Source organism: Diabrotica virgifera, chromosome 2, assembly GCF_917563875.1.
Source record: "Diabrotica virgifera virgifera chromosome 2, PGI_DIABVI_V3a".
Lineage (NCBI taxonomy): Eukaryota > Metazoa > Arthropoda > Insecta > Coleoptera > Chrysomelidae > Diabrotica > Diabrotica virgifera.
In genome coordinates this window covers 186391597-186397596 of record NC_065444.1, presented here as the reverse complement: position 1 = coordinate 186397596, position 6000 = coordinate 186391597, and the positions used below count along the sequence as shown (strand labels likewise).

Genomic DNA, 6000 nt, shown 5'->3' with positions numbered 1-6000 from the left:
ATACATACGTGTAACAGATACAACATTACTTATAACATACCAGACAAACTAAGTGACACTTTAGGCCTACAGTGCAATAATATGTCAAATTTAAAGAGTTTCCCAAGTTCAATTAATACAATATTATAAACATACAAATGTAATAAAAATTATTGTTCGCGAATATTCAATTTGGAATGCGATTTTGTTAATAAAAAAAATACTTATAACGTATGCAAAACCGAAGAGAGGCATTTATATTTATTTCTTTTGCGTTCATTTTCAAATTCGCCGTGCATATATTTTTGTGCATGGCGCTTGAGAGGGCATCACGTGACTAAAAACGACCAACCAACGACCTCGCTTCGGCCATCTTGGCATCTTCATCTTGGCCACCTTGCTTTGCCGTGGGTGGGTGGATCGTTGTTATTTGTGCTTTTTAAGAATATTTTTTTAATTCGGATACTTTTATAATAGCTTTAATAGTATTATTAACATAGTGAATAAAATGGTGTCCTGTTTTTAACGCAGTTGGAGTAGCAGAAACAAATAATGTAGATAAAAAAATCTGCAGGAATAACGTTTCAATTATGACAGAAGCTCCAAACAAATGACTGTGAATGAAAAGCCCTATTAAAAGGTTAATATGCAAATATGTAAACGAAGGCATGCCCTGTATTTCAGAAAATAAATTAATACTATTAATACCCTAATAATACTATTCATAAAAAATCTTTTAAGTAACCTAGATAATATAAAATAGCCACTTTACACCATGCAACTAATTGCGCAATTAATTGCACAATTTCTTGCAGCAATAGAAATTGCATCGTGTCATACGCGAATTGCACAGAAAAGCTGCAACTCCTTGCTGCAAGAATAAGTTGCAGCTAAATAGAACATGTCCTATTTTTCATGCAATTTTTTCTGCAATTTGGTTATATTTTTAGTAACTTTTAAGGCTACAGTGTTTGTTTTTACTTTTCTGCTGTCAACAAATAAAAGATTTTGATGACATTGAACTTCTGTCATCTTAAATTTCAAACCAAACAATTTATTAACCAAACTAGAGGAACTTTTTACCAATTTCACGCTTCACAGATAATATTATTCAGGTGAATAACTTTAATTATGCAACATAGGGATTAAAAAAACTATTTTATTTCTTACAACTTGTTTCCTTTTGTAAATGAATAATATGTATTACATACTTGGATTAGGTATTAATTGATTTTGTTATACTTAATACATAATATTATAATTTTCTCAAATTATAATCTAACATCTTTAATCTAATATCTGATAATTCTACTCAAAAAATTACATTTAATTTGTAAAAACAAACATAACCTAAAATTTATGCTATTTTGTCAAAGTTTCTGTCTATTTCATGTCAGTTTATGCAATTGTTTGCACCGTGTAATCACTTTATTGCAGAAAGTTAGTTGCAACTTATTGCACAAGTTCTTGGGCAAGAAATTGTGCAATTAATTGCGCAATTACTTGCATCGTGTAAAGTGGCTATAATAACAAAGTGAATAAAAGGCATAAATCAGAAGAATTATTATTTTATTTTATAAGTTAATAATTATTGGTCATATCCATTTATTATTTTAATAATAATTGTGAATAAGCCACAAACTTCGCTTATTCCTAACTAAAATAGTAAATAGAGATAATAACAATAGGATTTGTAAAACTAAAGTAATTCTTTTTGCGTTTTTGCTAATGTATGCCTTTATAAATAGGATGGTAGACCACACACTATAATATGCAGTACCAACTAATGAATACACAGAATATTATAGTCGATTTGCTAAACTCAGTCTCAGTACTACTGAGTCTCAGACACAACCGGCTAGTGATTTTAGTAAATAATTTTGCCAATTTGGTAAAATTGGCAAAAAAAAATAATAACTAAATAGTTAATAATTACTGTAATTTTGGCAAAATTGGCCAAAAACAAAAAAAATTACCTACTAAAATCACTAGCCAGTTGTGTCAGAGTTTGGGGAACCGACTATACTAATAAACAATTTCTAAGCTGTTTTATAATATTTTGTGAGTCCATTAATCATATTTTTTATTTAAAACTAAAATTTGTTAATAATGCTTAGTAATGCATATATTTTGTATTTTTAGCTTTCCAGAAGATCCTGCGAAGAAGACATGAAGTATAGATCAGATTTGTTAATAGAGGAGTATGTTCAAAACACTTTTTAGAAAAAGATATTGACAGAACTTCACTTTCATCTGTTCGTTTAAGAGACTGTGCTGTTCCAATAGCTTATGTCACACAGGTATATGCATTTTTTTTCTTGGTTTTAACATCTTTAAATGCGAAATACGCAATAGCTTATCGAATTGATGCCATGTTATTTTTCTTTATTAAGGTCTTTGTTTATTATTGTGTATGTGTATTAACAACAGAAACATTTTTGGTTATTCTTTATTTTATTTTATATTTTGTCATCAAGTGTTCAGTCAATGTATGTAGTTTTCTTATGTACACCTTTATGGGTTTATACCTGGTGGATGTATATTTCAATAAATAAATAAATAAATAAATAACCTAATTAATAATACAGTCTGTACAATATAGATACTGTTGTAATTCATTATCTACATCGGAGATCTAAGTTGACATTGTTGCCCAACTGCAAAAAATGTTTGAATTCATTTTAAGTCACATAATTATTGCGAAGTAGATTATACAACAAAACAGATTAATATTCAATGTAAATAAATAAAAACATCAGAAATAGAAAACAAGAATTAAGGTATAATCTTATGTTACAGTTATTAAGGTACCAAGGGTATTATAAGGATAATAACGCTTGAGGTCAATGGTGTTTTTAACAAGGGCCTGAGGGATATACGTTGACCGAAAGCGTTATTATTATAATACCTGTGGTGCCTTCAACGTTTAATGTCTGACTAAATTATTCTTTATATGCGAAAAATTTGAATGAATTTTGAATTGATTAGTTTTTAAATAAGTACATTTACCAGTAACAGTAGTAACATAATTGTGGTAACCATAGTTTTACTTAGGTTGATATTTGTCAACTTGACAGTATCTAAGTCGTTACTTAAATTTAATGCCCAAGGGCGTTATATCATACTTAACAGACTTCGAAATGTCATTATTTGTCAAATAATGTACCAGTAGGTCATTAAAGTAAATAATAAAAACAATAAATATAATGAATACTAAATACTTATTTGTTTGTGAAAAATCTATTTCTTTGTGGCTTTTTTGTAATTAACTATTCTAATGAGGAAATAAGCCACAATTTACTTGAAAAAATAATTTTATTAAGGTTTCTACTTCCACGTCGGATGTCGTTGTCAAAATACAAAATGTTCATTATTATTATTTTATTTATTAAATATTATTTATTATTTATTTAAATATTATTTAATATTTATTTTTTTATTATTATTATTTATGCGTATTATTACCTGTAAATAATATTTCTTCTGATTGTTAATTGTAAAGGATAGAAAAATTACCTTTTATTTTATTTTCTTTTAGAATCAGCTGAGAGAAGTGGTCTACAAAAAACCAGAAAGGAAACGGAATATGTGGCTACGAAAAGCAAAAGAAAGGTTTACAAAGCAAATGTGACACATTTTTTTATAATATTTAGGAATGTCAGTAAATTACATTAAAAAATGTATGTAAAGATTTTTTGCAATAAAAATGTTTATATTTATCAAGGATGTATTATTTGGTATGGCCACATATCGTCAGTGATGTGACAATACCTCCTATCTGTTTTTTTCAAGAGATTTGTAAGATAGACTAAAAACTTGTTTCGGCCACCTCCTGTTTTCATATATTTTTTGACTTGTTTTGCAGTAAATTCAACTATCTATTTACTACAAAAAAGTCAGAATACGTACGAAAACAGAAAGTGACCTTAAAAAATGTTTTTCGTCTCCTGCAAACCTCATGAAAAAACATAGGAGGTATTGTCACATTACTGACGATATATTTCAGTGAATGTCTAAAAAATATACTGTGAATGTTCAAAGAACGTTCGTAGACATTCATGGAATGTTCTAACAAGACATTCAGTCTAAAAATATACTGTGAATGTCCAAAGAACATTCATGGAATGTTCCAACAAGACATTCAGTCTAAAAAATAGACTGTGAATGTCCAAAGAACATTCGTAGACATTCATGGAATGTTCCAACAGAACATTCTAAGAATATTTAAAATGCTGACACAGCACTTTCCTGGGACTTTCCAGGGACATTCGTGTGCATTTGGGGACATTCCAGGAATGTTTTCAATGTCCTGTGTGTACATTCTAGGAACATTCATGGAATGTTTTGTGTTATTAGGGTATATTGCAGTAAACTTTTTCTATTATGCCTATATACACCTATAAATATTTCGGTTTTATCTTACCTCAATTATAGTTTCTGCCTCATATTTCCGTTTCTTTAACGCAGCCTCAAATGGGTTTGCAGGCGCCCCAATATTTTGTATGGATACTCTTTTTCCACCATGTTTAACTTTTTCATGTTGACTTTTAAAATCATTGTTAAACACAGATTTACATTCGCAGCATTGCACTTTGTATCTTTTAGGTTTCATTTTTCTTTTAATTTATGGTTTACCGCAAGTAGAATTATGCCTACAAATTAAAAACCGTTGCTAGTGAAATCAATATTTTCACATCACATAAAAATAAAAATTTAAAATTAATATTTTAGATAATTCTTACATAATTTTAAACTCAACAACAAAGCGAAGCCAATTTAATTTTTACTTACCAAAGATAAAAGTCCAAAATTTCCAAACTGCATTTACTCAGTCAAATTAATTAATACTCGAATAATGAATTGCAGCTCCACGCAACTGCTTCAAACAAATTGTAATTAATAATATTTAATATAATTTACCAGTGTAGCAGTAAATTAACACTAATAATTAAAATGTGTTTTTATAACCCATTCGGTCACTCGCACTTATTCACTTAACACCAAATAAAACCTGAACCCGGCTTACAGCTTACACCAAACAGAGTACAAAATATATTTTCGGCGATTCCCCTAACGTGTAACAAATTGTGAATCACTCAACCAGGGCACGCGGCACGCGTAGGCGTAGCAAGTTATTTAATTGACGCGTTGCCGGTTGCGGCGGCGCGGCATTGCCACATAGAAAACGAATTCAAAGAAATGAAAGAAATTCAACCCAAACTTTATTTTTTAACTTTATTTTTTTAAATTTTATTTCTTTTCCAGTCGGAGTCGGGATTTATAATTTTCTTAATAAATTTTCCAACTGAATCTTTATTGGGGGGGGGGAGAATCCCCCCTCACCCCCCGTATGGCGACACCACTGGTCCCAAACATGCTTAATCGAGTTCAGATCTGGGCTTTGAGCCGGCCAATTCATTTTTGGCACACAGACGGTTTCCAGGTATTGCGTTACCATCCTGGCTACGTGTGGCCGTGCGTTGTCTTGCATTAACCCATCAGGATCATGGACCGATTTATCGCGCGCCTCCGTCTCTGTCTAGGACGGTGTCAGGAATCCAAGGGGGTGGGGACGGTTGCCGTAGGTACTATAACGGCAGACGAGAATGAAAATTTTAGAAAAACTATCTAAAAACTTTGCTTTTAGTTTGTTTGTTGCTGCTTACTTATTTGCTTATTCAAGATTAAAACATATTAATTACAAATGAATGGTAGGGGCAAAGAATGCTACTATGTCAATTTTTACAGAAAATGAGTTTCTGACCCCCAGTTAGCCAGCGATCTCGACTACCATTCTATAAATCAATCAGCTATAAACGTGTTTAGTCAGGAATAATAACATATTTTAATTTCTCTAGTCAGGCTGAGAAGGTGGAAAGTCCGCGCGGTCCCGGCGAAAAAAGTGCTATTTCATATTGTGTACACGTAGGTCGATGCCATCACTGTAATTCTGATGTATAATACAGCAATATATGTACGGCACCAATCCAGAAAAAATTCAAAAGATGTAAAACTTGTACG

General features: G+C 30.8%; 1 protein-coding gene across 1 annotated transcript in view; it reads left to right on the top strand.

The window, feature by feature from the left end:
* The first annotated feature begins 630 nt into the window (after positions 1-630).
* Positions 631-6000, top strand: part of LOC126880316 (zinc finger protein 234-like) — a 276883-nt gene continuing 271513 nt past the window's right edge. Inside the window, exon 1 of the mRNA XM_050644122.1 lies at positions 631-1094. The gene's annotated coding sequence lies outside the window, so the exon portion shown is untranslated. The remainder of the gene's footprint in view (positions 1095-6000) is intronic.